We start from the raw sequence: 21,611 nt of genomic DNA on the forward strand, positions 1-21,611 counted from the left end.
TTTAAAAACACTTCCAGAGAGCCTGGCATTCGATAACAAGGGTTCTGCTTAAAGGGCCTTTGGTTTTTGGAATGTTCAGTTCCATGGACATTGTTTCCTAAAAGAAACTGAATGTGTACTAACTTCTCAGGAGTTATTGTTCATGTAGTAGACACATGCACAATCTCTCTCTCCCTCTCCCTCTCCCTCTCCCTCTCCCTCTCCCTCTCCCTCTCCCTCTCCCTCTCCCTCTCCCTCTCCCTCTCCCTCTCCCTCTCCCTCTCCCTCTCCCTCTCCCTCTCCCTCTCCCTCTCCCTCTCCCTCTCTCTCTCTCTCTCTCTCTCTCTCTCTCTCTCTCTCTCTCTCTCTCTCTCTCTCTCTCTCTCTCTCTGTGTCTCTGTCTCTCCTCTCTCTCTCCTCTCTCCCTCTCTCTCTCTCACTGATCCTTTATAGTTGTTTCCTAGAGCTGAAGTCTCATCTCTTTTTCAGGTAGATGAAGTCTATATTTGATCCTAAGGCCATACAGATTACATTTGATTATTGCCACATTTCTCATCATGTCTGCCTAATTAAGTAAGGCAGGATCTCACTCTGCTTCAGAGCCTGGGCTCAAGTGGCCCTCCTGAGTACTGGGACTGTAGACGTATGCTGCTACACCAGGGTTTTCCATCATGTGTTTAAGAAGCAGCTCCTTCCCCTCTAGCCCATGTCACTGAGTGGTGCTCCTGTGTGGCGGATGCAGTCCACTGCTGGCAGTTCTGTGCAGTCTCCAGTAGTGGGTTCAAGCTTCCGGTATAAGCCAGATCTGTACCATTTAAGGGGAAATTCCATATCCCTTAGTTTCAGGCAGACATAACAGTGACCATGTTTAAATGCTTTGTATGTTTCTCTGAGAGTCAGCAGTTTTCCAGAGGTCTTGTTTATGAAGGTTGTTAGTTATGCAAAGTGGGCCTTTATGGATAGTTCTATGAAATGATTCCAATTAAAAAGAAATGGGTAGATTGCCAGTCAGTGTCAGCTAATTAAATTATGATATGCTCCTGTCATTAACAAGAACCTTGACTGAAGAGAGAGAGAAAAAAAGGATAAAAGCAGATTCTTGGAATTTGTTGATAGGGAGGGTACATCGCTTTATTCATTCTTATATAATTAGACATGTAAAACAGCAGCTTCCTATTATGTATTTGAAATCGAAGTCTTATTACTCCCATCTAGGGTATAATTAATCAATTTCAGCTGGGTTTTTTAGATGCTACAGTGAAATGCCGTTTCATTAAGAACCATAGTTTAATAATAATGGGTCAATCATCATGACACTGTTGCAGACACAAAAATGAGCTTCAGACACCAAAACCATGTTCTTGCTGAGACAAGAATATTGCTCTGAGAAGAAATTGAATTGAGAAGGCGTCTGCATTAGTTTCTGAAGGCTGCTTCTACCTCAGCATTTTGCTGGGAAGACAAGAGGGATTTTAGACCACAGGCCTGCGGTGAGGAGAGCTAAGGGTACTGCAGCATCTCAGATCTGTATCCAGTGTCCATCACTTCGGGGATGCTGTGGTTGGAGCGAGCAGAGCCTTGCTGGGTGACAGTAAGTAGCTTATGTGGCCAGTCAGGGAATGGAGGGGCTTCTGGAAGCCTTTTGTTAACCATACTGCTACCTGTGAGGAAGAGTGCAAGACTCTGGGAAAGTTACCTTTATTGGATTAAATCAGTCTTTCAGGGCTCCTTTGTGGGTCATGTAGCAGGATGTTTTTCTTACCTGTAGATAAATGATGTTGACTTGCCAGATGGGAGACCCAGAAGCACAGTGCCTGGGAAGCCCTTGGGCTACCTCAGACATAATTAAGATCTTAGGGTTTATACCTAACTAGTTGGACCTCTGTGATGAGGCACATAGTGCTGCTGTAATTTCTTCTCTCTCCTAAGACGCTATGAAATGAATTTGGAATGCCGTGGTATACCAGTGACTACAAGGCAGACGTGAAAACTTACTAGGGATGGCTTCTGTGTTAAAGCCTTCTGGGAGGTTCTCAATCACACCGTGACCTATGACTCGAGCATAGTTCTGCTCTAAGCATTTCCACAGAGCTTGCTGTCCTCTATCTAGAGGCCAACAAAGGTCGGAACTAAGACCACGAGGCTCCTTTGTCTTCACTAGGGATCCTCCTTTCTGGCCAGTTGTGTTTGTGAATGTCCAGCAATTAGAGAATTACCTAAAGGAATCGCCGGGGAGTATGGGCTTCTCTCGATGATTCTCTGTCACAGAGGCACTGAAAGGAGATCGAGTGTTCTTGGTGTTGGGGACAAGAGGACTCTTGGTAGGAAAGGAGCACGAATGTGATGTGCTTATGTTTGAAGCCAGCCCTGCTCTCCTGTTCACAGCTGCTCTCCTGTTCACAGCTGCTCTCCTGTTCACAGCTGCTCTCCTGTTCACAGCTGCTCTCCTGTTCACAGCTGCTCTCCTGTTCACAGCTGCTCTCCCTTGAGTGTTTTTGTTTTATTTAAACGTAATTTCTTAAATGAAAACTAAAAAGTCAGGAATACTTTGCAAATGTGCAAGAATATACCTTAACATACCGTTTCTTCTTTCTAGGAAACTTACTTTTGTAGCAAAATGAGACTGTTGCTTCCAGCTAAACCGTGCCTCCCTTGTGTGTACAACTCAAAAACCAGGATTTCACTAGGAGCTAGCGTTGTATTCTAATACGGAAGCCCACAATATATACTAAGTGTAAATTTTGAATAACTTATTTTAATTTATTGGTTTAAAAAATACTGTGTATTTACATTGCCATGCTAGCCATTTATTTTAAAATTCTGGGTACTTTGAGGAGGATTGTGACTGTGTAAAGGGTTTGCCACTTTCTAGAAGAATGTGCATTTAACAATGCTTATTTCATTGTTATTCTATATGTGGGGGGTGTGGTTATATATATGAGCATGGTGCACACTTGTCATTGTGTTCATGTGGAAGTCACAGGACAACTTTTAGGAGTGGATTCTTTCCTTTCATTCAAGTTGGTAGCAGTAGCCTGTCAATTTCCCAGATACTTGATCCTATAAGATTCAAATTCTGATAAATCTTTGGCAGAGTTACTAGTACTACATCCTTTAGTATGGAGAACTAGAGGAGAACATTAAATTCCAAGCCAGATATGATTCAAGATATATTAGGTTCATATGATCCTGGGTATTTGATATACTGTCAACCTGTCTGAGATTTCATTTTCCTGAAAATCACTAGCTTAAAGAAAAGCAATACACAGGGCACATGAAGCTGTTCCACTGGGTAGTTCCTCACATCCCTGTGTTTGTCACAAGTGATATTACATGATAACCGTTGACCTTAATGATGGTCCTAAATTGCCAGGAAAGATCCTTTCCATCTTGTTAAGCCAGGCGCGGGGATGTGCATTTACAAAATATCCCACCAAATGGACTGATTGAAATGCCTTAGTGCTTCATGGTGTAAACTTTAGTTAACAAAAATAAAACAAGAACAACAACAACAGAAAATCTGTAGAGATGATCTCTCACTGGAATGGAATACAACACCTGGCTGCTCTCACTTCTCAGGTCTCTGTTGTATGGCTGGGATGACTGGTGGTGGTCCAGCCAGCACTAGTACTATTACCACCTGGTGTTTATAGAGCTTATATTGTTTGCTAGAAAATACGACATCTTTCTTAACCTGATAAACCAGCCTGCTTCCATCTTGGGCTTAAAAGCCACCTTATATAAAGACTTACTAGGTTCATTCCTGTGTATGATTAAATCTGTTTCTCAAGGGTTGAGCGATGCCCTGTCTGTGATCTTAACTACAAATGGTTCTGTATTGCCTGTTCCAGGAAATGACAGCCATGTCTTTGTTTCAAAAAGTTGTTATGACTGCCTTACAACCATGCTTTTGTTTCAGAAGGTTGTTATGACCAACTTGGTGTGCTTATGTTCTGCTTCTGTAGCCCCGATTATATGCTTGTCCGATCCCCCATTTGGAAACCTCTTACTCCTGAGCTATAGAAACCTTATCTTTTCCATGTCTGCTGATGGTCTCTTGAACCCCAATGTAGGAGAGACAGCCCATGTACATAAATAAAGCTTGCTTTAATTAATTCGGGTCAGAATTCTTCTCGAATCTGTAGGATTAGCCCCATAGAACAAGTTAATGTGTCTCATTAGCCAACATTAGGGAAAAGGTCCTTGAGAAGACAATGTATGTCCAAAGAGGTAGAGCTAGAGTTCAGAGCCTCAGTCTACTTCCTCTGTCCTGTATGACTCAACGTTCATCAAGGATCCAATTCCTTTACCTCCTTGGCCACTATTGTGCAAATCCTATTTTGTATGTATGTATGTGTGTATGTGTGTATGTATGTGTGTATGTATGTATGTATGTATGTATGTATGTGTGTATGTGTGTATGTATGTGTGTATGTATGTATGTATGTATGTATGTATGTATGTATGTATGTGTGTGTATGTGTTCTTCAGATGACCTCTTTAAAAAACAGATAATGTCCTTAAGTATTATTGTGTTGTATTTTACATAGTTTTCTGATCAGGCAATAAATAATGAAAGAGATATCAGGACAAAATGCAAGAGAGAGCCTTTCGTTGACTACAGGGAGCTCCTGCAGGTCTTGGTAGAGAGGGTTCTCCCAGACATCTCTCAAAGCCAGGACCTGCTATCCTTTGCTTCCCAACAAGATTCTCAGTTGATTCTTCCCTGAGTCGATGGATGCAGAGACGTTTAAATTCTTTTGACTGCCAGCTTGAATAAAACAAGCATTGAGGATAACAACCCACATTCAAGGACTCTAAATCCTCAGTTGCCTATTCTTGACTTTTTTGAGTTGTATCTTCACAGATCAAGAGTTTGACTCCTAAATAAAAAGATGGGTAATCACGAAATTGTAATTTATTGTTTTTATTTAACAAACCTACCTCGGGATCAGTCATGTTATTGCCTATGACTTGTAATTTGAATGTATTCTAAGAACGGACAAAGGGAGTTACAAGAAGGGGAGTAACTGTGGGCAGAGTGCTCTGGATTCCTGCCTGGAATAAAGGGAATTGCCATTGAGAAGTGAAGTAAAGATGTCATTTATAACCTCTGGAACACACACTTGAAAATGGTCAGTAAAGATTAGACCAAATAATCTGATTAGAGGTGTTTGGGGGGCACAAAACTAGGTAAACTAAATTCTAATTCTGTTTTTCTCTTTCATCTTGAGCCATTCTCCTATGTATTGAAATTCTTGTTTTAGCTCTCTACCCCCATTAAGTATGATTTTAAAACCGTTTTTTAAAAATATTCCCTTGGGAAAGACTTTGTGTAAACATAAGGTCAAAAGGTTAATTTTAGGTCTTTCATCTATAAGAAATTAAATTTTCTCAGGAAGCTTGATCAGATATTAATGCGACACCCGCCAGTGCTCTGGAGCCCGCTGTGACGTGCGCATCACTCCTTATTGATTGGAACGTGTGCTTTTTGCTGCTTCTGAATTATTTATGGAGGCTCCCCTGGGGTGCTCAGGCATTGTGAAGGCAGATGATGAAATCCTTCAGTCTGAATGGCTCAGGCTGTGGCCTAGGTGGCTGTTGGGACTGACCCTGAAGGCCAGCCCTCCTGGGTCCCTGTTTGCTGTAACTACCCTGCAGTACAGTGGATCTGGAGTCACAAAAGGGATTAGATTGGGACCAGCAGACTCAAGGGATTGGAACTCTTTGGGTATCAGTTTTTTTTCATATGACTCATCTATAGAGAGTGACTCAAAGGAATATAGGTACTATATTTAAACTTAAAATAGATAATAGGAAAAACTGAACTGTCCCAGAGATGTTATTTTCTTTGTTGTTTCATCTTGGAAGCTAAATATCATGAGGACAATTGCTTCACTACTTCTACCTTTCCTAAGTGGTGCGTAGCTACGTGTGAGTGTATAATACAGCTGTAGATGGTTTCTGCAGCACTCATGCTCTTTATAGATTTGAGTCTCTTGGACCATATTCTTAGGATGGGAAAAGCAAGAAAGACACATCTTATTTTTGTTCAGCTAGTTTTCGTTGTCTTAAGGAATATTTTTAAAGGTGTTCTGTACTTTTCAGAGTAAATCAGAGAAGAAAATATTTATGGGCCTTTGGCAGAGAGAAGGATATAAATCTTACTAGGATTTCCTTTACAACTCTGCCACAATAATCTCTGAAAGGAATCTGAAAGTTTCCTCATTTCAGGATGTGCAGTCGTATACCAAAGAGCCACCATGAAACCCAGCAATCAAATAATATATAAAATTTAATGCAAGTACTCCTGTTCACCTTAAAGTGGAAAAAAAATCAGCTAAACTCATAATCCACTCCATCTATCTTGGGACTTGCAGAGAAACACATGTGCATTTCTAGACAGAACTCTGTCTCACTGTGTGGCTTGGAGGAAAAATCAATTATGAGCTGAGGCCGTGAGGTAGGTGATTAGCTGCACACCGTCTTCTTAAGCCTTCTTTTGATCTGGCCACTGTATTTAGGTTATTATGGTATCTAAAGGGGAGAGAAAGAACTGCAACTTTTAGAGCTGGGAAGTTGTGAACCCTGAAAATTGAAAATGCCACATCAGGCCCGTAGAAAGGAGCCTTGTCTGTGATATGTCCTGAGTTCTGGCAGTATTTCTTTGGTGGATAATCACTCATCTTCTGTTGAGGGTTTGCTGCTTGTAGATGTATTCACTTTGGAGGTGATGCATTTTAAAAGGCAAATTCCTATCAAGATTGAAGCATATTAATTCATGGACTAGTGGCAGGCAGGGGGAGTGGGATTAACAGTAGACTCAAGGTTTCTTTTGGGGCGAGATGAGCTGTTTTGTTTGAAACTAGATAGCAGCAGTAGTTACATGATGTTGTGCATGCATGAAAATCCATGAAATGGTTCACCTTATATATGGCTTATTATAATATATGAATTATGACTCAATTTGTTTAAAAGCTCATTAACCCCAAAAGTTCAAATATCATGTGTGCATCCTAGGTTGTCTTTGTAGTAAAAAATAGTAACGACTGTTGTTAGGCCTCTGTTTCTTATTTCTTCACTCTTGCTGATTGATCTTCCCCAATCACTTATTTCATAATGATTAAAATATTTGCGTGTCATCCTTGCGCAGGGGCCATGCTAATCTTCTCTGTATCGTTCCAATTTTAGTATATGTGCTGCCGAAGCGAGCACTGATTAAAATATTTAATACATTCTCACTGCTCTTAGGAAAGTCTGTGTATAGACAGGGAGGATTTGCACTGCATTTCCTCTAAGGGATTTGTGGTCTTCTGCATGCTTGTTCTGAGACAGACTTGTGCAGCCCAGGCTGGTCTCAAAACTCCTGCTGGGAGTATAGGCATGAGCCTCCCTGCCTGGCTGGTGTCTTCTCATGTGCTTTATGGGATGATTCATACTAGGTGTCCAAAGTGCCTGCCATGCCTTTACCTTTGAATTCTGAGCACGGTGGAACTGTCCTTTCACAATTGTTAGTGACCAGCACACAGGAAACTGGAGAAGGAGCAGGCAGGATGGTTCAGTGGGAAGAGGCATTCGCCACTGAGCCTAGCAACCCGAGTTCAGGGTGGAAGGAGAGAACTCACTTGTACAAGTTGTCCTCTGACTTCTGCACATATATGCCACGGCATGTTTCCTGCATACCCTACAAAATAAATGTTTTTTTTTTTTAATCTTTCTTTTTAAAAAAAAAATTGGCGTGCTTCTCGTCCAGATGGCTACTTTTTGTGTGATTGCAGGGTAGTAATTCCAAACCAAGACAGATGAGCACATTCATCAGAGTTGGTTTGACCATAAATTCTATAGAATGGCTGTATGTGGCTCTCACTGCACTTGGCACAATGTTGAGATAGTGGTTTGGGAACATGTGTGACTCCTCATCTGCCTGGGGAGTTCTCGGGTCACAAATGACAGAGTGCCTATGCCAGGCTCCTCTGATCTAATTGTCACACGAGGCCATGGTCGTATTTGAGAGCTCTGTTCCTTTTCATCCATTTTTCTTTTTTGGTAGTATAACTGAGCAAAGAATGGTGTTGGAAAGCATCCCAAGGCTATCCGAATAGTTCTACAGGACTTTTAAAACCAGACAAAACTTAGCAGGATGCTAATGGGGCAGATTGGACAGAAACTGGGTGGCTCCTGGCGGGCCTTTCTGCTGTCTACGCTTATGTGCATCTCTTTTATTTAAAATGTCATTTTGATTTTTAAACGAAAATCATTTCAGCTCTTTCAGTATGCACCCGAGGCGTGTAATTTTTTGTTTTTAGCAATAATAGCCAAATTCATTTTAATTAAGGAGCTTTAAGATGATGGATTTATGGACAGCTTGTGACATTTTAAACAAATTTATGTTCTCTGCCTGGTTACTTCACTGTTTGTGGATAACTTGAGGAATGTCTTTAGAAGTGGTAGTTCTCTGGAAGAATTTAACACATATCCCCAGTACAGCTTATGTATGGCCTTCCATCATCTGAGAACATACTTAAGTTATATAAATTAGGGTCACTTCCAAAAGTTCACATAATAGGATTTAATTTTGATATGATAGGATATAATTAAATTATATCATATCAATGAATCAAAAACATTTTGTAATGGCTTGAGTTAACAGGCACCGTGTCTGAGTCTAGCTACAGAAGAATGGTTGAGCCTGGGTCTCTGAGAAGTTCACAGAGAGCAATAGAGGCAGGCATAATTTTTAAAGTTTGAAAAAAAAGTGTTCAGGTAGATGGCAAAGCCATTGTAGCTCATCCACATACCATAATAGGAGAAAGAGTCACTTCTTGCATTTTTGAGCATATTTTAATCAATAGTAATTTTCTTGAACTGTAATATTAATGTAGCTACACATCAGCGAAGCGCCTTGATATTTCCTGCCACCCTAACTGAGCGATTAGACAGCAGACCCTCAGGATATCTACTACAGGATATCTAACTGGTGTACCGACACATGTTTTCTGGGGATTATTTAGATTGGTGTACCAAATACGTAAGCATCCTTTGAAAATAGCTATCTCAGGCTGGGTAGATAGCTCCTTTGGTGAGAGCACTTCTGTACAAGCCAGGGGACCTGGATCCAATCTCTAGAACCTATATAAAAAAGCCACCCATGCCTGGCATCACGTGCTTCACTTTGAGATCTGTGGAGGTGGAGAGAGGCAGGTCTCTGGCACTGCCTGGCCAGCAGGCCTGGCCTAATCTGCAATCTCTAGACCTATGAAAAATGATGGTTCAAAAAACAAAGTGGACAGTTCTGAAGACTCAGACCTGAGGTTGCCTTGTGACCTCTAAATACACGTGCATGCATATTTATGTACAACCTCACACACATATACACATGTATACACAGACATAGACACACACAGGCAGACAGGGAGCACAAGTAAATGTATATTTTTTGGTACTCGAATAGAAATTAAAACAAGCTGGTAAGAAGGAGCGTGAGGAAATTCAGTAGTACACCAGTGTAGAAGGAAGTGGTAAGATATCTGATAACTTAAATCTTCTGGAAGTCAGAGGTTGTACTCGTGTTCAAAGATGCTGCTTAGGCTTAAGTAATGTGCCGGGTGGTGGTGGCGCACGCCTTTGATCCCAGCACTCAGGAGGCAGAGGCAGGCAGATCTCTGTGAGTTCAAGGCCAGCCTGATCTACATAATGAGTTCCAGGATAGCCAGGACTACATAATGAGTTCCAGGACAGCCAGGGCTATCACACAGAGAAACCCTGTCTCGGCCCCTGACCCCCAAAAGTAATCCAATGACCCCTAGAGCATAAACCAGTAGTTCTTGAAATGTCTTTTGTTTAGCAGACACATTTGAGTAACTGTTGAAATCTAAGCGTATATGTGCACACCTGCACAATTTACATATCATTTCCAAACAGTCATAGATCCTGAAATATATATACCAGTGCACCTGCTAGGGGCAAATACATAGTGCTAATTTATATTATAAAAAATTGTAGGTGTATCCTTAACATTTTGCCCATAAAAATTGTAATTACCTGGCTTCTTTCTAGGTTGTGTAAATGACCTAGTTTGTTGAAGCCTTGTTCAACAAGCCCCGTTGGAAATCATGACAGTGTCGGACAGACTGGATTGTAATTTTTGGAGTACGGTTTCTTAAAAGAATGTTTCCAGAAGAAGGCCATTCTTCCTGAAATGTCAGCCACATGCCACTTCTAGAAGAAAAGGTGGGAAATAAAAACATTTTTCTTAATGTAATACAGCGAGTGACAAGGTGAGCTGACATGAAGGGAGGCAGGAGACAAGGTTTGTAGAAGAAGATTAAAGTGTCATTGTAACTGAAGGTCCCCCGCCGTTTCCCCAGGGCCGTCTCGCCCATATAAGGAACAGGTCCTTCTGGTCTAAATATAGCACGTCTGTAATTAGTTGATCATGTTTCTTGGGAAGTGCTTTCAGCCTATAGATAGCAATGGCTTAATTACAGTTTTAAAATGAAAACTTAAGTTAGCTCATGATTCTAATTGTAATAACACCCACAGCAGCGCCGATTTCCATATCAGCTGAGTTCATCCCTCCCTCCTGTTCCTTAAAAAAATATGTTTGTGAGAGACATTTGTGATGTCCTTGAGATGGTCTTTCTCCTGAAGCTGCAAGGTGAAGCGGCCCTTCCCCCATGCCTGTCAGCCCCCTGCGGTGGCATTCAAAGGACTCACTTTGGTCATTTTTGCCTTTTCTCTGTTTCCTCTTTCTGTCAGTCTGGCTGGGTGTTTGTGTTTGTTGATTGACCTTTGAAAGCGCGGAGCTGCGGTTCATTCATTTTCTGCACTGTCCCATGTTGTCTTTTTCAGTCATCTTTGATGTTGTCTTGTTTATTTCCTTCCTTCTGCTTCGTGTGGAGTTATTTGGCCTTTTTCTTTTTTAAAAAAAAGGTTTTTGAGGTAAGATCTTGGATTGTTGATTGGACATCTTTTGAGCGCATGTGCAGAGGTCGGAGGACAACTTGTGGGAGTCGGTGCCCCCGTCCTGCCATGTTGGTCAGTTGTCTTTCTTCTGCGGCTGTCTACCTGGTTACTGAAGCCTTCTCCTTTTTTTTGAAAGATACGTTTATGATATACCATTCCCCCTCGTCCCACTAATTTTCAAAGATTGTTCTATTTGAAGTAAGTTGCTTTGTTTATAATTTTGTACATGTTTTTAAACCTGCTTTGCCCATTTTTTGTCGAAGGCATTTTTGTGATGTTGGCTTCAACATCCTTGTCAGATAAATGCCAGCATTTGATTTGTCTCAGGTTGGTTGTTTCAATTATCTTTTCTTGGTTAAGTTGATATTTTTCTTGAGTATGAGTGTTTCTCAGCTGTATCCTAGACATTCAAGGTATTATGAGATGTTAAACCTAGTCAGAGAGACACTGCCAGTCATTCTGAAATGACTTCTAAATTCCGTATAACAAAATTGTGGGCGGGGGCTAGGGGTGTGTGCCCACTAAACACAATTTTGTCGGTCCACCTTCACTTTGGCTAAAGAAAAGTGGAGGCCCGGTAAACTACACGTCTCACCATGCATTGCTGCCTTATTCAGAGTACGTCTCTACGGAAACAGGAAAAAAAAATTCTCCAAGTCCCACCTGTTACTTCGTTTCTAAACACCTCCTGCACTTTCAGCTCAGACGGCAAACACAAAAGCCTCATGACCTGCCGTTGGCTCCCAGAGCCAGATAAGCAGGGGCCCCCGGGTCTGGTGGCACCACCGCCTCAGTGGGGGAACGCCGCCAAGCTCCAGCGCTCCCCTCTCCTTTCCGGGGCTGGATGCCGTCTTTGGGATTTTTAACTGTAGAAAAACATTTGATCATAAAAGATGTTGAGTTAAACCAATATGCATATTTTAAAGATATCTTGACTTCAAAATTTGGATATAAGGATATGTTGCTTTGGAAAGGAGACTCTGCTTTTGTTCCCACAGAAAGCCAAAGGCTATGGATTTGTTCCAGATTAAGATACATCAGGTTTGACCAGCCAAGACCCCCTGAAAGGTCTCCGATGACACCATGGCCCAGATGATCCAACATCCAGAATGGTTTGAAGGCAACTGGCTCAGAAGATACACCCTCATGGACTATTCCATAATCCTAAAATTTTCTTTGTGTCCCCATAAGATACAGCGCCCCCCTCTAGCAGGAAGTAGTAAGAGAAGCTACGCCCAAATTCCCAAATTACATGTAATTTTACTTTGTTAAGGTTAAAACCTTCCTTTTTGGGGAAAAATAAATAAATAAAGGGGAAGTGCTGTGGGATGTTCTGTATGGCAAATGTGTTGCTGATTGGTCAATAAAACACTGATTGGCCATTGACTAGGCAGGAAGTATAGGTGGGACAAGGAGGAGAATAAAGCTGGGAAGTGGAAGGCTGAGTCAGAGAGACACTGCCAGCCGCCACGATGAGAAAGAGCATGTGAAGATGCCGGTAAGCCACGAGCTACATGGCAGGGTATAGATTAATGGAAATGGATTAATTTAAGCTGTAAGAACAGTTAGCAAGAAGCCTGCCACGGCTATACAGTTTGTAAGCAATATAAGTCTCTGTGTTTACTTGGTTGGGTCTGAGTGGCTGTGGGACTGGCAGGTGATAGAGATTTGTCCTGACTGTGGGCCAGGCAGGAAAACTTTAGCTACAGAACCTTATTTAGGTGAACTGTTAGTGGATTCCCTCTGACACTGTGCCAGCGGAGAAAGAAGGAGCCACCTGTTGCCATCATGGCGTGTAGGTAGAATTCAAGCTCTGCACTGTCTCTAAGGGACTACATGTCTACTTTCTGGTGGGGATGGAAGGTCAGGCTCCTTTTAAGGCTCTGCTGATGTTCCCCAAGTGAGGGGGTAAAGAGTGCCTTGTTATAGGGCTTCCGCTGATATCGGATAGAGTGTGGTGTGTTGCTGATAGTAGTGAGTGTAGCTGTCTTAGAGGCTGCCTCTGAGCATAGCCCTAACCTTACCCGTAGCTGCTCAGACCCAATTAAACACACAGAGACTTATATTACTTATAAACTGTATGGCCGTGGCAGGCTTTTTGTTATCTAATTCTTATATCTTAAATTAACCCATTTTTATTAATCTATAAATTGACACATGGCTTATTTTTATATTACTTTTACTTTGTCTTTGAAGACTTTATTTTTAAAACTATTTTTTCATATAACTGTATATATTACTTTTTTTTCTTTACGTACATTTTTATACACATTGTAAACCATTTAGAGGTTTATCCCATCTGAATCTGTCTTATTGTGAATCTGCTGTTTTAAACTGTAGCATTTCCACCCACCTCTGCTTTCCAACATGGCAGAACTATGTTTACCACCAGCTCTTGGTCTGAGAGCCATGTGTACCATCAACTCTCGGAAGCAGTGGGTCTATGCTTCTATCAAAGTAGCGTGTAGCCCAGAAACTTTTTTTTTTTTTTTTTGGTCTGTACTAGCAAAGGCTAAATCCACCACGCAGTGTAATGTGCGGCTTGTAGACGTCTCATTCCTGCCATGCTGCAGGTCAAGCCTGCATGCCATGAACCCGCCATAGAGTAGTTCAAGCCTGCAGGCTGCGGCTACTTGAGAGAGACAACTAAGAAGCTGTTTTTAGTTCTGTTTTAGAATCTTTTTTTTTTCAGATTTCAGGTGGAAACTCTTGCCCCACGTTGGGCGCCATTTTTAGCTGGAGTTTTTCTGTGTCCACCTGGCTCCTGCAGCAGCTCAGACCCAAGTAAACACACAGAGACTTATATTGTTTATAAACTGTATGGCCGTGACAGACTTCTTGTTATCTAGTTCTTATATCTTAATTTAACCCATATCTATTAATCTATAAGTTGCCACATGGCTTATGGCTTACTGGTACTTTACATCTTGCTTCTCATGGTGACTGGCAGCGTCTCCTCACTCAGCCTTTCTCCTCCCAGAATTCTTCTCTCTGCTTATCCTGCCTATACTATACTTCCTATCTGGCTACCAGCCAATCAGTGTTTTATTTATCAATCAATCGGAGCAACACATTCACAGCATAGAGAAAGACATCCCCAATATTATTGCTCTGTGGTGGGGATAGAGGTTCAGCCTCACTGTGTGGTCCTCACACTTACCTCAGAGAGGTTGCTGATTTATATCTGGGCTCCCTGCTTGAGCTTTTATCACACAATTGCAGGGAGGCCTGGCAAGTGAGGACTCCAGATGCCCCTTCAGTCTTTGCTGGCACAGGCAGGAATGAGTCTGTAGATATTTTTCTGTTGTATTTTGTTGGGGCAGGACAGTCATCGCCTAAAGTTTTCTATCCTATTAGTGTGTTTCTTGCTTGGTTCTCAGGTTAGAGAAAACAGGCTTGGTTAGGAGTTGTCTTTGCCTGCGGCCAGTACTGTAGTTTTTAAGGAAAGGTTATTCCATTTTGATTTTTTTGTTTTGTGTGTCTGTGATTCTGGGAGGAGTGCATGGTACAGTGAGCATGTGGAGGCCAGAGGACAACTTTCAGGAGTTGGTTCTCCCTACCATGTGGATCATGGGATTGAGCTCAGGTCATCAGACTTGGCAGCAGGTACATTTATGCACTGGGCCGTCTTGATGGCTCTACAGGACACTTTCTATTATTGTAGCTTTTCAGTGAGTTTTGAAGTCAGGAGCTGTGATACCTTTGTTTTTTATAATTTTCAGGATTGTTTTGGTTGCTTTCAGTTTTGTGAGATTTCATATGAATTTTACAGTTTTTTAATGTCACAACATACCATTGTACTTTTGGTGAGGGTTTCACTGAGTTTTTAGATCGCTTTGGGTAATTGTCATCTGACCAATACTAAGTTTGTAGTGCATCGTCCAAGTCGTCTTTAACTCAGTTATTTGAAAATTTAAATTTAGAACTTGGAGTTTAATAGTGATGGGTGTAATCTTGGCTATTTTGGCCCAATATAATCGATTAATTCCTTTAAAAACTCTTTTAACTTTATGAATCCAATATATTCTCTGTTTTGGTCAACTTTATATCATTTCTAAATACCTTCCAGGGTCAGCCAATATATATATATATTCTGAATCTCATGAAATAACAAAATCCACCAGAAATAGTCTTACGAACTGAATTGACCTTCATCTATCAATATGCCCTGTTTAAACACATTACAAACACAACTGATGCAGTGCTCCGTGATTCTTCATTTTACTCTAGAGTACCTCAAGAATATCTTGGTTAAATCCCATTACCTTTTTCTGTCCAGCTTTATAACTCTATAAAAGAGAAATTACTTCAGTTTCCTATAAAGTGTTTTAATAAAATGCTTTTATCTGTGATTGTAAGTGGTCTTCTCTTGTGTGTGCATCATGGTTAAAGAGCCAGGTCTGAACTCGGGGTGGGCTGGAGAGATGGCTCAGTGGTTAGGAATGTGTACTGCTGTTGTGGAGGATTTGAGTTCGGTTCCCAGTATCCCTATCAGGCGGCTCACGACTGTCTGAAACTCCAGCTCCAATTGATGGATCCAAGGCCCTCTTCGGAACTTCACAGATACCTGCACTCACACATAGATACACAGAACTTCAATAAAAATAATAACACTTTACATGCTGGGGGAGATTTATGTTAGATTTAATTATTTTCCATACAGAAATCGTGAGGTTATAGTTTAAGCTCACCTCTGTCAGTACGAATTTGAATAGTTAAGAAGGAACTATTTTGACATAAAATCCTCAGCCGTAGCTGAAATGTATTCTGTCTGTGACGTCATTAAAGTTCAACGTCTTCCATTGTTGATGTCATGGCAGACTGAGCAGGCATGGCCAGGGTTGTGAACAACAGCTCTGGTGGGAACACAGGACGGTACAGAGCAGCCTGGGGTTTAACCGGAACCGTCTCTGGTTCCTGCCTGATTCCTTGGTTGGAAGTTCACAGGTCTCGTGTCCACAGCAGAGCTGTGTGGGCAGTGGGGTAGGTTGTTCAGAAATGTAAATACCCAGGGATGACTTCTGAGACAGGAAGCCATTCTAGAAAATGCCTGGCAGTGGCTTCGCTCTCTCCCATGGTGCTTTTCTGCCAAAGGGCTGAACAGTGCTACCCTGGAGCAGAGGCCGGACCTGGGGCTCTTGTCCTGCCCCAGAACTCCTTCACTACACCCCATATGAAGCCCATAGGTTAAACCACGTGAGAGGGACTCCTCGCTTGCCTCACTGTGTCCTCGCTAGAGCAGTTCCTGGAGTAACAGATGACTGCACACTTGCAGGGAGACATCATTTCCCTTGTTCCCAGAGCAACTGAGAGAGAACTAGTGCCCCCAGGGATCCCTGGTGGGGCCAGTGTTCTGATCCCAGCCAGCTTTCATTATCTCTCTGCCTAGGAAGGAATCTTGAGAATGGAAAGGGGGCATTTTGGGCTTTGGTGTTAGCCATGTAACCATACAACACCTTTTATTCAGAAAGCACTCGCTGAGCATGGCCATGCCTGTGCTTTGTAAGGTTCCTCTGCTAATGTGGTATTAAGCAGGACAGGATCCTTGGTCTCAAGCACCAGAGGTAAATGAGGTGAGCACCCGTAGTAGTCATCACGATACCATGAGCATCTTCCAACAATGGGGAAAAAATCACCTATGTGTTCTGGGGATACATAGGAAGGAATAAATTGCTGACATGAGTGTCTAGGTTATGTCAAGACAAACCTAACTTTAAATTTCAGAGGCAGACAGGTAGAGCACTGGGGAAGCCAGATGAGTAAGTTTCCCATGCCCCATGGTAAAGACTGGCCTGTTCCCAGTCCTTGGAGCATAGACTATATTGAACTTCATTGTACATGGGCTGGGAAAGTGAGGAGGCTTTGCTTGTGGGGCTCCTTGATGGCTGAACAGAAGAATGTGGTGATATTATGTTCCTCAATATATTGTGAACACTAATAAACTTATCTGGGGTCAGAGAACAGAACAGCCACTAGATATAGAGGCCAGAAAATGGTGGCACACATGCCTTTAATCCTAGCATTCTGAAGGCAGAGATCTGCCTGGATCTCTGTGAGTTCAAAGTCACACTGGAAACAGCCAGGCATGGTGACACACCTTTAATCCCAGGAAGTGATGGCAGGAAGCAGAAAGGTATATAAGGCATGAAAACCAGGAACTAGAGGCTGGTTAAGCTTTTAGGTTTTTGAGATCCATTTGGATGAGGACTCAGAGGCTTCCAGTCTGAGGAAACAGGATCAGCTGAGGAATTGGTGAGGCGAGGTGGCTGTGGCTTGTTCTGCTTCTCTGATCTTCCAGCATTCACCCCAATAACTGGCACTGGGCTTGTTTTTATTAATAAGACCTTTTATGATCCGTGCTATAGAAGAATGTGTTGATGGAGAAAAAGATAAGTCTGGTAATAGCATGAAAGATGCATTAGGGAGTTGGGAGCAGAAGGAACGAGCCAACTATGAGGCTTAGAGTAGTTTGAGCAGAAGAAATGAAACACAAAATTGGTCTCTTACAAAATGGCAGGATCCATCTGCACTTCAGTGAGGAACACATAACTATGGTGTTTCTTCTGGAAGGCGTTTCTTCTTGTGGTTAGGAAGGGATTAAAATCCTCTGTTAAATAGAATTCTGTCCTATAAGGAGAATAAAAATTGGTTGTTAGGTAAAAATGCTCTACATTTCACTGAAGGTATCTAACATTTTTAAATCATAAATTTAGCTTGTGATTTTCTTTGAGTTATGTTGTTTTAACTTTAAAAGGGCAGAAATTGAGAACATTTGAGCATAGATGAATATTCTTCTTGGGCGAGGATCCCACTCAGAGTGTCTTAAGCTAAATTCTGGGGTTGGAGCGAGCCAGGTAGGTTCAGTAAGCATGTAAGAGCCCAAAGGAGGGCCATGTTCAGAACACTGTTAATAATGCTGAAAATACAGAGGCCTAGGGACTTAGTGACAGATCAGGCATGCCTGAGTACTGTTGCCAATAATATCGTCTACATCTGAAATGTGAAAGCTTTAATTCTAAATTGGTCTCTTCGAGTGACACATTGTGTCCATTTATGACAGGTAAATTCCGTGGTTCCAGAAGCACTGAAGAACTCGCGGGTCACTTGGCTGTGACATCCTGATGTCACATGCCAGCAACGAGCCTCTTTCTTGGGAATTCTCTTTTCTCTTCTGTGCCTTGGGCTAACTCTGGAAGTTCATGTTCCCAGTTTTATCCTTTTTGACTTTAAGTAGTGGACGTTGCTCTTGTCATTGGTCTGGCTCGCTATAGCTTTTAAAAGTTGTGCAAAGTACTTGAGCAAAGTGCATGCAGCCTGCAGGGGCAAGGGTTCTTCCCATGTCGAGAGTCCAGTTAGTACACACTGTTACAGGAGCCACCATGTTGCATGGGATGGTTCTCTTTTCTTTCCGTTGTTAAAACAGAGGAAGAAGTATATTTCAGAATATTTTCCACCCTCATGCAAAGGTGGTCTCTCTGACGTGAAACGACAAGTCTTCACTGTGGCAGCCTCCCTGGGGATCCCTTCGTGAGTTTCTCGACACAGTTGACTTGCCTTATGTGTACAAGCACTTTATTCAGGTTTGATTAAATGGCAAAAATAATAGCTGCAGATTTTGTTCCCTTTGGTCTCCTCTGAACCATGAACATGCAATGGACGGTGCTGTGAGCTGGAAGGAAATTGCAGGGAATGTCAAAGGTTCATCTCTCAAAGACAGTTTGCCCAAATGAGAAAATACGGTGTCGGTTTAGAAAATGGAGAGCAGATGCACACAGCTTTGTACTTACATTTCTGTTTTAGCCATGTTTCAGGAAGCCAGTCCTTTCCTCTCTTGCAATGTTTAGGTGCACATCTTTCTTGTTTTAAACTTGTAAAGTGGCAAGTGCCCATTAAGTTTTTCTTGATTCTCAATTTAGAAATGTAGTTACAAGACTAAAGGCTTTAATTCTTCAGAGCAGTTCCAAGTGCACAGCAAGATTGGAGGAGGGCAGGATTTCCACATTGGCCCTGCACCCATGCTTTATTTTTATTTTTTTAATTTTTTGAGACAGGGTTTCTCTGTGTAGCCCTGGCTGTTCTGTAACTCACTCTGTAGACCAGGCTGGACTCAAACTCAGAGATCTGCCTGCCTCTGTCTCCTGAGTGCTGGGATTAAAGGCATGCACCACCACTGCCTAGCATACCCCTATACTATTTTAATACACACCAACATGTGTATCTTGCCAAGGATCAAAGCCAGATGGAAGGGGATCCGCATTTGGGTGTCTAATCCAGGGGCTTTTTTTGTTCTTTCCTCGAAGGTAGCAGATAGTGATCTCATGATCTCTGCTGGGGTTCTGACTGTGATGTAACAGGTTTTCTAGTCAGACTGATTGGCTTGGGCTCAGACCCACTGCTCACTTGCTGCACTGTATAGTCAGTTTGCTTATTATGAAACCCTACTCTGTTCACCTATAGGATGTGGATGGATGCATTTCGTGTGTAGGCTTCTATCACAAGAAGTAGTTAAGATCCTCTATGTAAATACTTGTGAATATGCCTGGGCCCAAAGAGAGCATCCTGAGTGGTTCATGATGTAGGTATTCTTCCACAAATAGACACTGGCTGCCTACAGTGTTCTGGTTATCATTTGGAATGCTGGGGTACACAATGAATGAAGCATAGGACTGTTGTCCTCTAATGGATTTTATCTTAGCAGTAAGACACAATAGTCATAGTAAACGAGAAACTATGTAACATGTGGAAAAAATTTATAGGGTTATGGGGGCAGCGTGAGTATTGTAATAGGGTGTATAAGACTGCAGAAATCACACAACTTGCCATTTTTAAGTTGTAAGTGACTTTAGGAGTCATTAACAGGACCAGCCAACAATGAGTTGGAGGCATTTGATGTTATTATTTCTACCAAATTTGTGCACACAATTCTACTCTTACCATTTATAGGAAAGCTTCTGATGATAACAAACGAATACTTAAAACTAATATTATAAAAATCCCTGGGCATGTCCATTTTTTGCAACATCGATTTTTCCTTCTTCATGTTTTAATCTGCTACACTGCAGTGAGTTTAAGTATCAAACCAGTTCAAGAATTGGTTCTTTAAGAGCAGAACAGAGCCAAGTACAGAATTTTTCTGTAGATCAGGATTTCCCCCACTGTCTTTGGTCAACTTACTCCCCCTTCTGACACAAGATCATCACTGAAGCACCAGCATTTCTGAAATAGTTCAGCAGTAGTTGCTGACAGAGAAGCTGTCAGCTTGTCTGTGAGTGAGAACCAGTCAGGTGTTTGAGCAGGTGGTTCACCGGTGAGGTGCCTCCTCAGGTGGCTGTGGGACATAGCACAGTGTTGCTCTTTGCAGTGACCAAGCAGCTTCCCCAAAATGGGAAAAGCCGTCCTGTCAGAGCGCAGGAATGTGTTAATCTGGTGGTATTTCTGTCTCATCATCAGGAGCAGGTAGTTTTTTTAAAGGCTGACATCACTTGTCCATGCCTCTGCGCTTTGTCTTTCTGTGTGGGAACACTGGTGACCATGCAGTTTCTCGATGTCTCTGGAGTAGAGGCTGCCAACCCTGGGAGAGTGAGTCATTGCTCCTCCTTCATAATCTACTCGTGCCTGCCTCTTTTATTTCTGAAATGAAATGTAGTAGATAACGCAATTCTATACATGGTTTAAAAAGATGAGATAAGCCATAACTGTAACATAAGGGAAAAATATTTTTAAGTGTTTTAATGTATAGAAGTTTTATTGTGAGTATTCCACAGTACAGTGTGAAGTTTGGGTTCCCCAGGTGTTTGGAATGCCTTACAATGAGCAGGTTTGGATTAGTGGGAAGTAAATAGTAAATCTGTGTTGGCAAAAGTTTCTATTGAGATTTGAAGCTTTGACATAAGTGCTACATAAATAGACACATAAATGCACAGAGTGACCATAGATGCAACATCTACATGTGCAGGTTATATAGATGTGTTTTGTCGGTAGCACATCGAGAGAATTGTAGACACAACTTTCCATCACGGCAAACCACTTTCCACATACTTCCATACCATGCAAAATACATCTTTTCCTCAGTTTGCAGTTAGGGAAATTGCATTCTTTAAAAAGATCACTATAGCCGGGTGGTGGTGGTGCACGCCTTTAATCCCAATACTTGGGAGGCAGAGCCAGGAGGATCTTTGTGAGTTCAAGGCTACCCTGGTCTACAGAGCGAGATCTGGGAAAGGTGCAAACCTACACAGAGAAACCCTGTCTCGAAAAACAAAAAAAAACAAAAAAAAAATCACTATATAAAATTATGCAAGAAGTACACCAGCCTCTAATTAAAATGGGAAAGACTGTAGGTTCTGAGGTTGTAAATAGGGTCCTTCACATACGCATTGGCCAGAGAGTCTGGTGGAATATTTGAAAGACTTGATGGATGTAGGACAATTCTCTTTTATCCCAGACTATCCTGTGTAGCAGGTCTGCCAAAATGTCATCAAGATGATTGAAAACATTCAAATGACCCCTAATGCCATGTGTCCCCACCCCAGTGTTAACCATTGGTTAAAATTTCGGCAGTACTGGCACCCACGTGGGGTTCTGTCCACGCAGCAGCTCCTGTTAACAACTCTTGCAGCCTGGCACCACACCTTGGAGAAGGGATGCCCTTGGAGTTCTGTAACTAT

General features: G+C 42.0%; 1 protein-coding gene and 1 non-coding gene across 3 annotated transcripts in view; one reads left to right on the forward strand and one right to left on the reverse strand.

Moving 5' to 3' along the window:
* Smyd3 (SET and MYND domain containing 3) overlaps window positions 1-21,611 on the forward strand; it is a 550,432-nt gene that overhangs the window by 251,265 nt on the left and 277,556 nt on the right. The gene's annotated exons all lie outside the window — the stretch shown is intronic.
* On the reverse strand, window positions 7,087-7,194 carry LOC131925912 (U6 spliceosomal RNA). Its single transcript, XR_009383406.1, has one exon. It is a non-coding gene; the product is annotated as a U6 spliceosomal RNA (small nuclear RNA).

Source organism: Peromyscus eremicus, chromosome 15 (assembly GCF_949786415.1).
Source record: "Peromyscus eremicus chromosome 15, PerEre_H2_v1, whole genome shotgun sequence".
NCBI classification, from domain to species: domain Eukaryota; kingdom Metazoa; phylum Chordata; class Mammalia; order Rodentia; family Cricetidae; genus Peromyscus; species Peromyscus eremicus.